The sequence below is a fragment of the Rhinopithecus bieti genome, unplaced genomic scaffold (assembly GCF_001698545.2).
Source record: "Rhinopithecus bieti isolate Rb0 unplaced genomic scaffold, ASM169854v2 scaffold_10351, whole genome shotgun sequence".
Taxonomy (NCBI): domain Eukaryota; kingdom Metazoa; phylum Chordata; class Mammalia; order Primates; family Cercopithecidae; genus Rhinopithecus; species Rhinopithecus bieti.
In genome coordinates this window covers 1,677,437-1,694,465 of record NW_016806805.1, presented here as the reverse complement: position 1 = coordinate 1,694,465, position 17,029 = coordinate 1,677,437, and positions in this window count along the sequence as shown.

The following is a 17,029-nucleotide window of genomic DNA, read 5'->3' as shown; positions in this document are numbered from 1 at the left end:
AGCATGTCACTAAAAAATCAACAAATTACAAAGGAAGACAGAAAGAGGATAAAAGTAACTACAAAACAGAGAACAATTAATAAAATGGTAATAGTAAATCCTTACCTAGCAATAATTTTTTAAATGTAAATCAATTATATTCTCCAGCCAAAAGACACAGAGTGGCTGAATGCAACAACAAAACAAGATACAATAATATGCTGCCTAGAGCAGACTTTAAAGACACACATAGACTGAAAGTGAAGGATGGAAAAAGATATTCCACACAAATGATAACCAAGGGAGAGCAAGATTAACTGTACTTACCTCAGACAAAATAGACTTTTAGTCAATATCTGTCACAAGAGACAAATGAGGTCACTATACAATAATAAAGACATTAATTTCATCAAGAGAATATAACAACTGTAAATATATATGCACCAAACATTGGAACACCTAAATATATATAAATCAAATATTAACAAGAACTGAAGGGAGAAATAGAAGGGAATATAATAACACTAGCATAGGCAGAATAGAAGGGAATAGAATAATACTTTCAACAATGAGAAGATCATCAGACAGAAAATCAATAAGGAAGTAGAATCCTTGAATAGCACTATAGGCCAAGTGGACCTAATAGACATATAGAGAACATTCCACCTACAGCAGTAGAATATACATTCTTCTCAAGCACATATAGAACATTCTTCAGGATAGATCATATGCTAGGCCACAACACAAGTCTTAATAAATTTAAGAAGACTGAAATTACATTAAGTATTTTTTCTAACCACCTGGTATAAAATTAAAAATCAATATCAGGAAGAAAATTTGAAATTCATAAGTATGTGGAAAATAAATAACACATTCATTAACAACCAATGTGTCAATAAAGAAATCAAAAGGAAAATCAAAAGTATTTTGAGGCAAAACGGAAACAACATTCCAAAACTTATGGGAAGCAGAAAAAGCAGTTCTAAGAGGGAAGTTTACATTGATAAATATCTACATTAAGAAAAAAAAATCTTAAATAAACAACCTAGCACTACACCTCAAGGAACTAGAAAAACCTAGAACAAGTTAAGCCCAAAGTTAGCACAAGGAAGGAAACAATAAAGATTAGAGAAAGAATACATGAAATAGAGACTAGAAAGACAATTTAAAATTATCAACAAAACTAAGAGTTTTCTAACAGTTGGTTTTTTGAAGAGAAATGAAACTGCAAACCTTTAGCTAAACTAACCCAGAAACAAAGAGAGAGGACTCAAACGAATAAAATCATAAATTTAAAAGGATACATTACAACTGATACCATAGAAATACAAAGGATCATAAGAGACTTCTATCCAATAAATTGGACAACCTAGAAGAATGAATAAATCCCCAGAAAAGGACAATGTACCAAAACTGAATAATAAAGAAACAGAACATCTGAATAGACTAACAGTGAGTAAAAAGATTGAGGCACTGATCAAAAATATCCCAACGGAGAAAAGCCCAGGACTAGATGACTTCCTGGGTGAATTCTAACAAACATTTAAAGAATTAATTCCAATCCTTCTCAAACTCTTCTTAAAAATTGAAAGAAAAGAACACTTTCATGTTTATATTACAAAGCCAGCATTACCCTCATACCAAAGCCAGACAAGGACACTACAAAAAAAAAGAAAATGGCAGGTCAATATTCCTGATGAATACAGATGCAAAAATTCTCAACAAAACACCAGCAAACCAATTCAACAGAACATTAAAAGAATCATACAGCATGATCAAGTTGGATTTATCCCTGGATGCAAGGATGGTTCATTGTATGCTGATCAATAAATATGATACATCATATTAGCAGAACGAAGGATAAAAATCAATACTATCTCAATAGATGTAGAAAAAGCATTTGACAAAATTCAACATCCTTGCCAGATAAAAACTCATTTAAATAGAGAAACAATGTACATCAACATAATAAAGGCCATAGCACAAGTTCCCAAGTAATATTATACTCAACGGTGAAAAGCTGAAAGTTTTCCTCTAAGATCAGGAAAAAGACAAGAATGCCCATTCTCATCACCCCTATTCAACATTACTGGAGTTACTAGCCCAGACAATTAAGTAATTAAAAGAAATAAAAGTCATTCAAATCAGAAAGGAAAAAGTTAAATAAACTCTGTTTGCAGATGGCATAATTTTATACATAGAAAATCCTAAAGACTCCACCAAGAAAATTGTTATAAATAATAAATGACTTCAGTAAAGCTGCAGAATACAAAAATTAGTTGTGTTTCTATACACTCTCTAAAAAAATAAATTAGGAAAACGATCCCGTTTATAATAGATACCAAAAAATAAACACTTATGAATAAATTTAACTGAAGAGCTGAAAGACCTGTACACTAAGCAGTCTAAAACACCAATAAAAGAAAGCCAAAAAGATACAAACAAATGGAAAGATATCTGGTGTTCATAGATTTGAAGAATTATATTGTTAAAATATCCACAGTACCCAAAACAATTTACAAATTCAATGCAATCCCTCTTAAAATTCCAAGAGCATTTTTTACAAAAAACGTTTCTTAAAACCCAAAAATTTGTATGGCACCACAAAAGACCCCAAATAGCCAAAATAATCTTAAGTAAGAAGAAAAAGGCAGAGGTATCACACTTCTTGATTTTAAACTATAATACAAAGTATAGTAATCAAAACAGTATGGTACTGTCATAAAAACAGACATTAATTGGGATGCAAGGATGGTTCAGCATATGCAGACCAATAAACATAATACACCACATTAACAGAATCAGAATGAAGGATAAAAATCACAATTATCTCAATAAATGCAGAAAAAGCACTTGACAAAATTCAACATCCTTTCCTGATAAAATATCTCAATTAAATGGAGAAAAAATTGAGTTCAACATAATAAAATCCATATATGACAAGTCCATAGCTCATCAGTGGCACAGAATAGAGAGCCCAGAAATAACCCCATGCATATACAACTAATCTTTGACAAAGGCATCAAGAATACACAATTAGGAAAAGATAGTCTTTTTTTTTTTTTTTTTTTTTTTTGAGACTGAGTTTCACACCCAGCTGGAGTGCTAGTGGTGTGATCTTGGCTCACTGCAACTTCTGCCTCCCAGGTTCAAGTGATTCTCTTGCCTCAGCCTCCCAAATAGCAGAGATTACAGGCATGCACCACCATGCCTAGCTAATTTTGTATTTTAGTAGAGATGGGGTTTCACCATGTTGGCCAGGCTGGTCTCGAACTCCTGACCTCAAGTGATCCTCCCGCCTCAGCCTCCCAAAGTGCTGGGATTATAGGTGTGAGCCACCATGCCTGGCCAAGGAAAAGATAGTCTCTTTAATAAATGATGCTGGGAAAACTGAAATCCTCATGCAAAAGAATGAAATTGAGCCCTTTTGTACACCCTTTTCCTGAAAAAATTAAAATAAAACTGACATATGATCCACCAAAAAAATTACCTCAAAATGGATTAAAGACTTAACTGTAGGAACTGAAACTGTAAAAATCCTAGAAGAAAATATTGAGAGAAAGTTCCTCGACATTGGTCTTGGCAATGATTTTTTGTTTGTTTGTTTGTTTTGCTATAACACCAAAAGCACAAGCAACTAAAGCAAAAATGAACAAATAGGACTGCATCAAACTAAAAAGCTTCTATATAGCAAAGGAACAAGCAACAAAATGAAAAGGCAACCTGTGGAATTGGAGGAAATATTTGCAAATCATATATCTGATAAGGGATAAATATCCAAAACATACAAGAAACTCAAACAACCCAAGAGAAAAAAAAAAAAAAGTGTAAGTATCTGAATAGATGTTTTTCCAAAGACATACAAATGTCCAACAGGGATATGGAAATGTGCTCAATATCCCGAATCATCAAGGAAATGCAATTCAAAACTACAATGGGACATTGTGTCACACCTATTAAGATAGCTGTTATTGAAAAGACAAATGATAAATGTCGGCAAGAGTGTGGAGAAAAGGAAACCTTTGTACATTGTTGATGGGAATGTACATTGATACAACCATTACAGGAAATAGTATGGAGGTTCCTCAAACAATTGAAAATATAACAAACATATGATCCAGTAACCCCACTTCTAGGTATACAGTCATGTGTCACTTAACAGCAGAGATACATTCTGAGAAATCCATCATTAGGCAATTTTGACAATGTGCAAACATCACAGAGTACACTCCCACAAATCTAAATGGTATAACATACTACACCCCTAGGCTATATGGTATAGCCTGTTGCTTCTAGGCTCCAAACCTCTACAGCATGTTACTGTACCAAATACTGCAAGCAATTGTAACACAATGGTATTTGCGTACCTGAACATATCTAAACATAGAAAAGATACAGTAAAAATATGATATAATCTTAAGAGACCACCATCATATTTATAGTCTATGGTTGAGTGAAATATCATTAACTGGTGCATACATGATCTCATTTCATTTCAAAGGAAATGAAATCAATATGTCAGAGAGGTATCTGCACTTCCATGTTCATTGCAGCTTTATTCACATCAGCAAGATAGGGAATCAACTTAAATAACTGTCAACAGATGAACAGATACATAAAATGTAGTACATGCACAATGAAATACTTTAGAGTCATAAAAAAACAAGAAATCTTGTCATTTGTGACAACATGGATGAACCCGGATGACATTACACTATGTGAAATAAGCCAGGTACAGAAAGACAGATACTGCATTGTCTCACTTATATATTGAATCTGAAAAACCTAAAGCCATAGAAGCAAAGAATATAATAGTGATTGATCATTATAAAAATGCAAATCAAAACCAAAATGATATACCATCTCACACCAGTCAGAATAGCTATTACTAAAAAGTCAGAAAGTAACAGATGCCGGTGAGGTTGCAGAGAAAAGGGAACACTTATACACTGTGGGTGGGAGTGTAAATTAGCTCAACCATTGTGGAAAGCAGTATGAAGATTCCTCAAAGAGCTAAAAGCAGAAATACTCAACCCAGCAATTCCATTAGTTTGTATACACCCAGATGAACATAAATCACTCTACCATAAAGGTACATGCACGTGAATGTTCACTGCAGCACCGTTCACAACAATAAAGATGTGGAATCAACCTAAATGCCCAGAAATGACAGATTGGATAAAGAAAATGTGGTACATATACACCATGGAATGCTATGCAGCCATAAAAAGGAATGAGATCGTTTATTTTGTGGAAACATGAATGGAACTGGGGCTACTACCCTTAGCAAAGTGATGCGGGAACAGAAAACCAAATACCACATGTTCTCACTTATAAGTGGGAGCTAAATGATAAGAATTTATGAATACAAAGAAGATAACAAGAGACACTGGGGTCTACTTGAAGGGGGAAGGTGGGAGGAGGGAGAGGAGGGGAAAGGCAACTATTGGGTACTGGGCTTAGTACCCAGGTGATGAAGCAATATGTACAACAAACCCCCATGACACATATTTATCTAAGTAACAAACTTTCACATGTATCCCCAAACCTAAAATAAAGGTTTTTTTTAAAAAGAATGGAAAGGTGATTGCCAGTAGTGCAGGGAAGCATGGTGCAGAGGGCAGAATGAAGAGATCTTGGTCAAAGTGGACACACTTTCATTTCTAAGATGAAGTTCTGGGAATCTAGTGTACAACACTGTGACTATAGTCAATATGACTGTATTGTATACTTGCAATTTGCTGAGAGTAGATCTTAAGTATTATCACCAGAAAAAATGGTAACTGTGAGGTGATGAATGTGGTAATTCGTTTGAACATGGTAATCATTATATAAATGTATATCAAATCATCATATTGTATATCTTAAATACACATAATTTTTATCAGTTATACCTTAAGAAAGCCAGTGGGAAAAAAATGAGAAAAGTCAATGAACAGAATGTTTCTGGTTGTACTAAAGCATCAGGCTTTACCAGAACAAATATTTGTATCTTTCAATGACATTTGCAAAAGATGAATTTAATTATAAAATCCTAAAATGGGAAAGTTTCTAGTAAGACCATAAAGTTCAACCACTGTTCTGTCTCTAAGAAAAACCAAGGGAAATTAGATTGGACATGCAGCCTTATATCATTAAAAACAACAAAACTGGGTGCCTATTCAGTGAGTTCTTAAGAGGTAGAAAAGTTAAAATCTAATACCTCAATCAACTGGTACAGAGTCTCTCAATCGTGGCTTCACAAATGCCCAGGGCCATGCCTCACCCCTCAGATATTCAGATCTCAGTGGTTGCAGTGGGATCCTGGGAACTGATACTTTTTTAGCCTCTCCAAATATTGTAATATGCAGCCCAGGTTATGAACCTCTGATCTATCTCTAATATTTTTAACATCTTTACTGAGATATAATTCACGTATCATAAAATTTATTCATTTAAATTACATTTCAATGGTTTCTTATATGTTTATAGACTTGTAAAATCACCACAATCTCATTTTACAATATTTCCATCACCCCAAAATAAAACTCGTACCCATTAGTAGTCAAACACTATTCCCCACCCTATCCTTTCCTCAGCCTTAGGCAACCACCATTCTACTTTCTCTATTAATGTGACTACTGTAGGTACCTCATATAAGTGGAAACACACAATACTTGTGTCTGGCTTATTTCACTTAGCATAATGTTTTCAAGGTCCATCAATGTTTACGGCATATATTATAACTTCATTTTTTTTAATGCCTGAATAGTATACCATTACACAGATATAACAAACTTTGTTTATCCATTCGTCAAGTGAGGGACATTTGGCTTCTTTCTACTTTTTGGCTATTATGAATAAATTTCCCAAATATTTAAAAGCATTTTCAAAAGTTCTGCTTTTTTAAGTAATATAAAGCATCTATGTAACGGCTTGAAAGCATTTCTTGAGAAGGGAACATCAATACCCACCCTTCTCTGTGGTGGCTTCCTTTAATCTCACTACTCCTCCAGTGTGGAGTGCAGAACTGAACACAATTCTTTTAGCACTGTCTTGGTGAAATGTCCATGTCTAATTGCTTTGCTCATCCTTATATTCTTGGCACCCATGTCAATAATCCCACTGCATTTCTTTTTTTAAACCAGGATATGGCCTCACCTAGTCAGCTTATTATTTATTGTGACTTGGAGCAGTCTTTTCCCACACACCTTAGCGCAGAACATCTTAACAATTTTAGGACTTCCAAGTCACTCATTTCAGCAGCAATGGCAGCACCATACCTCCAACAACTCTCTCTTCCTCTCTCCAATCAAAACTATATGAAACAAGCTCTCATGTTAGTCAGTTCATCTCCTTTTGAAATCAGATCAATGCTGTTTCCTTGGGCAAATTGCATATGAAGGCTCTACAGTAAAAATTAAAGTAACTATCATGTACAGGCACTTACTCACTTTCAAGTACTGGGCTAAATACTGAACATAGATAATTTCATTGTATACTCACAACCAGCCTGCAAGATAGGTACCATTATTTCTGTTTTACAGATGAGAAAACTGAAATTTGGAGCAACATGCCCAGTACATGCAGTGGATGAGTAACAGTGATATGGTTTGGCTGTGTTCCCACCCAAATCTCAGACTGAATTGTATCTCCCAGAATTCCCACGTGTTGTGGCAGGGACCCAGGGGGAGGTAATTGAATCACAGAGGCTGATCTTTCCCCTGATACTGAATAAGTCTCACAAGATCTGATGGGTTTATCAGGGGTTTCCACTTTTACTTCTTCCTTATTTTCTCTTGCCACCACCATGTAAGAAGTGCCTTTTGCCTCCCACCATGATTCTGAGGCCTCCCCAGCCATGTGGAACTATAAGTCCAATTAAACCTCTTTTTGTCCCCAGTTTTGAGTATGTCTTTATCAGCAGTGTGAAAACAGACTAATACGAATAACACCAGATTTCCACCCAGATCAATCTGGCTCTCTGCCTCTATATTATATATCCTCTTCTGCTTATATAATCATGGAATTATTATTCAACAGATAATTGTGTCATAGTTATGCCAGCAACTATGCCAGACCTATGGGATACAGAAATAGGCAAAGCAAAAATGATTCCTGCCTTCATGGGGTTTACCGCCTAGTGGAGGATAGAGACACCAATTGTATTGTCCCACAGTCATATAATTACACACTGTGAAAAGTACCATGAAGGCAAGTTGCACTGAGCTGAGTGTGTCACCTGGTCCAGTAGGGTACTAGGGGAGGGAGGGAGTGTGCCAGCTCCCCAAGGAAGTAACACTTGAAGTCTGAAAACCTTCATCCTGGTCCATGAAGGAATTCTGGACGTGGGAGCAGTGGGGGAGGAGAATTTTCTGAGGAAGAGGCTTACCTGGCTGAGATGTGCCTCAGCAATAATGCTGACAGGTGGGTACCTGGCTCACCACCCTTTCCCCACAGATTTTCTTTGTCCTCAGTTGCCTGTCTCCAGGGTATCTCTTGCATTTGTCCTTATTTCACTTCATGTCATGTGCTTGGTTGCTTCTTCAGCTTACCAGAGCAAGTCAGCACCATCTTCTCAATGATCCACAACCACAGAAAACATTCCCACTGAAACCAACATCCATTCAGAAAGGAGAAGGTGGCCCAAATGATTAAGAAACATGTTACACTCTATTTGGCTGGTTTAATTCCAAAAGATTAAGAGAATAATCTTTCCAGGAGGCAGAAGTGAAGAGAAAAAAAAACAAGTCTGCTTTTATGCAGACATCCACATTGCTGCAATATTAAAGCTGCTCTGGATTGAAGGCAGGGAACTGTGCTGCTTCTGCTCCAAGAGCCTTGGTTTTGCTGCCATCTGCTGCTCCACACCAGGCAGTGCACTGCGACTGGTTACACAGCCAAGGCAACAGGGAAAAATGAAGAGCAGGTTCCAACTCCCGGGCTGAGCGGGCTGCTCCCTCTGGGAGATGCTTGGGGAGATGCTTGGGCAGTTGGGCCTGGGGCTGCTGTTTTGAGAAGCCAGACTCCCTCTTTTAGAGCTAGGGAAGATGCACTGTTCGAATGACAGCAGAGAACTTCTGAATGTGGTGTTTTCACTCATCCTGCTCACCTGCTTAAATGCCTCCTCTGAAATGAACACATCCACTCTACCCTTACCCTTGGGATCAAATCAACACCCCTCTTGACCTGACCCTGGCTTGAGTTGTCTCCAACCTGACTCTTTTTTTTTTTTTTTTTTTTTTTGAGACGGAGTCTCGCTCTGTCACCCAGGCTGGTGTGCAGTGGTGCAGTCTCAGCTCACTGCAAGCTCTGCCTCCCGGGTTCACGCCATTCTCCTGCCTCAGCCTCCCGAGTAGCTGGGACCACAGGCACCCCCCACCACACCCGGCTATTTTTTTGTATTTTTAGTAGAGACAAGGTTTCACCGTGTTAGCCAGGGTGGTCTTGATCTCCTAACCTCGTGATCCGCCTGCCTCGGCCTCCCAAAATGCTGGGATTATAGGCGTGAGCCACCGCGCCCGGACTCCAAACTGACTCTTATACTCTGCTTAACCACTCTGTGAACCATACCGTTGCCCCCACCACTTCCCTCTCGCCTTCCAGCTTTTGCCCAGGACATTCCTAAGGCATGAAGTGACCTATGATAACTGCCCATCCTCTTCCCTCTCACTCTTACCCAACACAGATCCTGGCTTAAAGGTATGTTGCCTGGAAAGTCTCCAGCCCTTGCTCGCCTTCCCATGTCCTCTCCCAAATGCTCCTCTCTCACTCGGTGGCTCTTCCCGACTTAAGCCCTACCACAATCACACTGGAGAAAGGGGAGACACCTAGATAAATGGAACAAAATAGAAAACCCCAAAGAGACCCACATAAACATGGCCAATTGATTTTTAACAAAAAAGCAAAAGCAGTTTAATGAAGAGAAGACAGTCTTTTCAATGAATATTGCTGGAACAGTTGGCTATCCATATGTACAAAAAAAAAGTGCTTCAATCCACACCTTGTACCATATACAAAAATTAACTCAAAATGGATAATAGACCTAAATATAAACCTAAAATTATAAAATTTCTAGAAGAAAAATCTTTGTAACTTTGAGTTAGACACAGTTCTTAGATATAACAACAAAAGTGCAATCAATAAAATTTAAAAATTGCTAGCTCGCGCCTATAATCCCAGCACTTTGGGAGGCCAAGATGGGCAGATCACTTGAGGCCAAGAGTCCGAGACCAGTGTGGCTAACACGGCGAAACACTGTCTCTACTAAAAATACCAAATTTGCTGGGCGTGGTGACACATGCCTGTAATCCCAGCTACTCGGGAGGCTGAGGCAGGAGAATTGCTTGAACCCAGGAGGCAGAGGTTGCAGTGAGCCGAGATCACATCACTGCACTCCAGCCTGGGCAACAGAGCGAGATTCCATCTCAAAAAAAAAAGAAAAGAAAAGTAAGAAAAGAAAATTTTAAAATTGATAAGTTGAATTTATTAATTTTTTAAGTTTTTGCTCTGAGAAAGACATAGCTAGGAAGGACAAACTGGGAGAAAATAATTGTAATTTCAGATCTGACAAAGGATTTGTATTGAGAATATATAAATAATTCTCATAAAGAAGGAGGATCATTTGAGCCCAGGAGTTCGAGGCTGCAGCAAGCTATCATGGTGCCACTACACTCCAGCCTGGGAGACAGAGTGAGACCTGGTCCTGGAAAAAGAAAGAGGAGAGGAGAGGAAGAGAGAGGAAAGGAGAGGAGAGAAGGAGAGAGAGGAGAGAGAGGAAGAGGAGAGGGGAGGAGGGGAGGGGGAGGAGGGAGGGGAGGGTCAGGAAGAAGAAGGGAGGGGAGGAGGAGGGAGGGAGGAGAGGAGGGAGGGAGGGAGGAAGGAAGGAAGGGGAAGGGACAAGAATTCTCAAAACTCAACCACATGAAGTAAATCCAGTTTTTTAAAAGGGGAAAGATTTCAACAGGTACATTACCCTGAAGATACACAGATGGCAAATAAGCCTGTGAAATATGTTCAATATAACTAGTCATTAGTGAAAAACAAATTGAAACCACAATGATACTATTACATCACTATTAAAATGGCTAAATTAAAAAAAAAACAAATAATATCAAGTGCTGACAAGGATACAGAGCAACTGGAATTCTCATACATTGCTGGTAGGAATGCAAACTGGCATAACCACTGTAAAAGAGTGGAAGTTGTTTCATCTTAGATTTATTTTATCTTTAAGTAGTTTCTTATGAAACTAAATATATACTTACCATACAACCCAGCAACCTCACTCCGGGATAATTACCCAAATGAAATGAAAACCTGTGTTCACACAGAAAACAATATGCAAATGTTTATAGCAGCTACATGTATAATCACCAAAAACCGGAAACAACCAGAATATCCCTCAACTTGGGAATGGATAAACAAACTGTGGTACATCCATTCAATGGAAAACTACTCATCAACAAAAAGAAACAAATGATCAATACATGCAACAACATGGATGAATCTCAAATACACTGTGCTATGTAAGAGGGCAGATCCAAAAGGCTGTAATCTATATGATTCCATTTATATGACAATCTGGAAAAGACAACTATAGAATTGGAGAACAGACTGGTGGTTTCCAGGCACTGGGCAAGAGGGCAGGCTTAACCACAAAGAGGTAGACGGAATTTTTTCAGAGGAACAATGGAACTATTCTGTATCATGATGTGTGATAGTTACATGACTCTATGCATTTACCAAAACTCATAGAACTATACACCTAAAAGAATGAATTTTATTCTATGTAAATTTTTAAATAGAAAAATAAATTGATCACACTCAGGGCAGCCACTGGTACATATGATGCCTTGGCAGGATTTGCAAAGAGGCTCCCCCCTGGGACAAAAGTCCCTGTAGTTCTCATGTCTGCCCTGGAAGACGGGATGGAGACTGGGTTTCAGCCCCAGTTGGCTCCATTTTCTCCCCTTTGGCCAAACTTTGCACAAACTGCTCAGGCTTTTCCAGTCATCTTGGCCTAGATTATAATCAGCTATTTATTCATCTATTTCCCTGCTATCATGAGTTTCCCAAGGAGCTTTTCTGATCCATCACTACAGCCCCAGCAAGCTGCCAAGTGGCCAGCACAACAAGTATTTGTGGAATGGATAAATGAATGATCATTGCTTCACAGAACTCATCTCTAAACAGCTCACTCACAGCAACGTCTCCTTGCTATAAGGTCCTAGAAGACATATCTGTGTCTCCTATTTGTCATAACTAAGAATAGAGGCAGTAACTCTATATTGACATAAATGTGGATAGACAGGTTTCTTAATAGCTAAATTGTAAGCTCTTTTATGGAAGAAAAAGGTACACAAACCTATGTCCCATACAGAGCCTTGAATAGTGCCATATGCATAGGAAGAGCTTAATCAATGTTAGTTGATAGGCTGAAGAAACATAATCTTTTCTTAAAAGTATATAAAGAAGAGAAATCAGGCTAAGAGGCAGAAAAAGACATTAAATAAAACCATTTACATAATCAAATAATTTCTGATTGACAAGGTTTTAATTTTCTTTCTTTGCTAACATGGATATGTGTTTCTATTAAAGAATAAAAATGAGCCAAAGGATTAATGCTAAGTAAGAAAATGCAGTGCTGATAAAAGTGAATGTTCAAATGTTTTCCTCCATGTTTTCATAAATAAGGCTTTTGTATTTCTGTATATTCTTATATCTCCGGAGAGAAACACGGTATGTGAAAGGAAGCCATTGTGCAGAGACACAGCTCAGCTTCTAATTTGCTTTTAAGGATATCCATCTTGTAAATGGGGATAAACTATAACACCAGGCTTCTATCTTTCAGTAGGAAGAACACACGCAAAGCATTTCAGGATCCTTGAGGGAAAGGGAAAATAGCTAGCTACTGACAGTATTTTTAGGATGGATGTTGATAATACAGTAAAAGCACTCGCGTATTCGAGGTAGGGGAGGCAAATGCGGCTGCAACATCAAGCATCCCATTGATCACCAGGCTAGAGCTGCCCCGTCAACTGTAATCCTCAGCTGCCATCAAGGTGCCATCAGTATTAATGTTACTGTTAAATACAGCCAGTTGACTGAGGTACTAATAGAGTTAATAATAGCCACATGGTCAAAGGACTAGAAACAGGCAACCAACCTCAACCTCAGAATTTCATTCAGGAAGTGTAAGGCCTGCCTCCTGGCTCGCAAATCTGTCTCCCACAGCCACAACCAGGGAGCAGAAATGTCATTCCTCAGGTCTGACAGTTCTAGGTTTCCAAGACCTCCCTTTACATCTCACTGACTTCCTTTCAGATGGAATCTTGTCTGCTCTGGGGAGGCACAGAGGAGCCTGTGACTTGTGAGTTCCAGTAATCATTGTACATCTCTGCTTCTGCCTTTCCTAATGAGCCTGATTTTAGACAGAGAAAGAAGATTCTGCCTAACATAGTAGGTAAGAGAAAGGTCTCAGAATAAAGAGACCAGGGTTCTATCACTTACTTCCTGTGTGTCTTTGAGTAAGTTACCTGACCACGCTAAGTCTCAGTTTTCTCATCTATAGAATGGAGATAGTAAGATTTATCTCATAGGGTTATGTAAGAGGTAGATGAGATAGTGCACATAAATGGCTCATTACAGGGCCAGACAAATAGCAAGCACATAATCAACAAATGGTCATCTTTAAACAGTTTTAGTCATGCTAAAGGCAAACTGGGGAAAGGGCAAGAAAAGTGACTTCAATGCCACTGACTGCATTTCCAAAAGAGAACCTGAACATTCCTCCTGGTGACTCCCTGTAAGAAGTTCACCATAGAGACATCTGCACCAAGCCTACCCCAAGCCCTGCTGGTTCATGTGTCAGGTGGAATCTTTCTCTGACAGTCAGAAACCAAAGCTGCCCCCACCCAGAGACACAATAGGCCAGTGATTGCCAATCCCATTTCCAGATCAAATGTGCACTTGCTTACTGCTTTGAACAGGTCATTTGGCTGACTGGTTTCCAAAAAAGTCACTGACTATCAAACTAAAACGTCCGAGGCCATTTGTTGGTTAATAGTCCAGTCCCAAATCACAGGTGGGGCTGGCCACTGGCAGCCCTGGGAAAGACAGTTACTTCATCCTTGGCTCACACACACCTCAATTCTCTTCTGAAGTCTTTTACCCTCTCCAGGGTGCCTTCATGCTCCTTTCAGAAAACCTGAGCCCCTGGACACCTCATTGTTTCATGTTCTGGGCCAGTCTCCTGAGAGATCTCCTGAGAGATCCCCCATCAGGGATCCTTTTCCAGAAGTTGGAGTGTTTTGAGGCATTGTCCTTGAGGTACTACAGCAGTGTGATTAAGAACACAAGCTCTAGAATCGAAACCCAGACATAGTGACTTTGGCCAAGTATTTCCTTTATTTAAGTAAGGAAAAAATACTAGAACCTACTTGAGAGGGTTGAATGAGATTTCTAAAGCACTTGGCACATAGTGGCACACAGTGGATAAATGCAAAACAACAACAACAAAAAATTGTTTCAAATTAGCATTAGCTACCCTATGGAAAATGAACAGACATGCCCCTGTTAAGAAGGATAAGAACCCACAGGTGTTAGAGCCTGGGGGAGAGGCGGTTTCTGCAAAGCAGGGAAGCCTGTCTAGGGAGATCTTTACCACCTACCATCATTACTGCCAGGTCCCAGCTCCAGGATACTGAGACATGCAGCAGCTGCTACCTTGATTAGATTTCAATATTCCAATCGCTGGACCCTTGCCACTGTTTCAAAGACCTTTCAAGAACTAAGAGGTGGGAAGAGCTTTCTCAGCAGCTTCCAGTCAATTCTGAAGAAATGCCTCTCATTTTTCTCTACTAAGAAAGCAATTTGTCAAGGGACCTATAGCCAGGAGGAAAGTGTTGGCGTTCTTTGGAGATTTATCGCCATCTAGAGGATGCAGTGCCACAGTGCAAGACAAATGTGACCGAGGAGATTTCCCCTAAAGGGGCTTCTCCCTTCTGGGTGCTGCAAGCCTTCCAGAGGGCGTGAAGCCAGGGATTGACAGTCTGCACGCCGTCCAAGAGGGGAAAGCGTGCTATTTAAACAACTTGCATTTTAAAACATCAAAATACAATTCCTTTCTTTGAGTCCACTGTTCCGAAATGCTTAATTATTTTAAGGGTCTTTTCCTTCTTAATTTCCTAGAGATTGTTATCTGTTAGAGATTCTCACAGGTACTCTTCTAGAGGCGGCACAGCCACAGTCTCCCCAGTGCTGAGGGTGGAGGGGGAGCTGTACTAACCCTAGGTTATATGTGCATCACCGTATGTGCTATTGTACAGAGTGGCTGCGATTTGGTGGAAGACAGATTTTGATCTGTGAGCCGTGTGAACATGGTATAGTACACTCCTGTCCTTTTCCTCTTCAATTCATTCCTTAGTCTGCTGTGATTGGACATCAGCCCCCACTGTTTTCCTGAAACTGCCTCTACCAACATCTTTTTCAGTACTCCCGTCATGAGCCTTACCTCCCCTCTTTGAGACGCTCCCCTCCTCCTTTCTGACTTGCTCCCTCCCACCTTCATTCGCAGACATCTTTCTCTGTCTACTTCTTACATGTTAATGCCTCCTTGGACTTCTACCTCTGGCCTTATCTTTGTTTCACTTTGCACAGAGGTCCTCAAGTTTTATTGGACATCATTATCAGCTGAGGAATTTTTTCAAAATATACAATAGAGATGGCTAGACTCCTAGAAATTACACTTCAGGGACATCTGTATTTTGAAAAATTCCTTAGGTGATTCTGATGTGCACCAAAGGTTGATAATCAATGGGCTATTCCTAGGAAATTTTTACGCACTGTCATTAGTCATTGCTTAAACAACCACACATATTCTGACAGTTCCAAATCTTGTGCATAACTAGTGTTTCACTGGCTCTTACCCATTCCTGGCAATGCAGAATCCCAGTGTGCAGCCAAGTCACTACCAAGTACTTCTAGAGTCCCCTGGGGTTGTCTCATGGACACACCCAGCCCACTGCCCCATAGTTACCATGTACCAACCTCAGTTCCCACCTTCACCTTTACCTCCTGGCTCCCGTTGGTTGGGTGTTGCTGCATCCATTGGGCCCCCTGTTTTTTCTGCCGGACACCACAGTGTCTTCCTGCAGCCAAGGCCGGTGGGAAGCACTCAAGCCGACTGTGTTCTGTTGAAGAGTGGGCAAAGCTAGCTGTCTTAGGGTAAGTTCCCCTAAAAGCAGAGCCTGAGGCAAGCACTTGGGTGCAGATGGCTTATATGAGAAGTGATGCAGGAATCTGGAGTGACTGAATGATAAAGCGAGACAAGAAAAGAGGAAAAGAAAATATAAAGATGTGTTATCCAAGTACCATTGGAAGAAACAGGGCATGGTTCAACCAGGGCCCCCACGAAGCATACAGGATGGCTCCAATGCTGCCCACCTGCAGGACTGTTATCTGGAATATTTAGCCACTGGCTACCAATACCTACTGATTAAAGGTTGCTCCCAAGAGCATTGGCTCTTCTGGATTTCTGGGCTGCAATTGCATATAAGCCAAGAGGGCTTCTACAAAGCCAGAGAATACCCTAAGAGAGACATCAGAAAGGTACACAAAGTGAGCCTCAGTTCACCAGAACCATCTGCCATAGCCCCAGCTGAAACTAGAAATGGGCAGTGGGGAGGTGGCATGGGCACCAAAAGCATCTGCCACACTCTCCCCCTCCCTTTTTATGTTACACACTGCGCAAGAAACTCCAAAGCAGTGACACTTATTCCTTAATATCGTTTTCAGAGAGTCCATATTTTCAGTTTTTCTTTGTAGCTTCCAACACATATTAACCCCTGGAACGAATCCATGCTGTTCATAGAATCACCCACCCCCTGTAAGCCAAAGCCATGTGTCCCTGAGGTGTAAGGACTTGTGGGTATGTCTTGTGCCCTGTAACATCCAGAGGAGCTTTACTTGGAGAAACTCGGGCAAAATCAACCGGGAAGCCTCATTCTCTCTTGCATTGGAATAAGTGTCTCCTACAGAGCTCCTCCAACCCCAACAATTCTCCTGATGT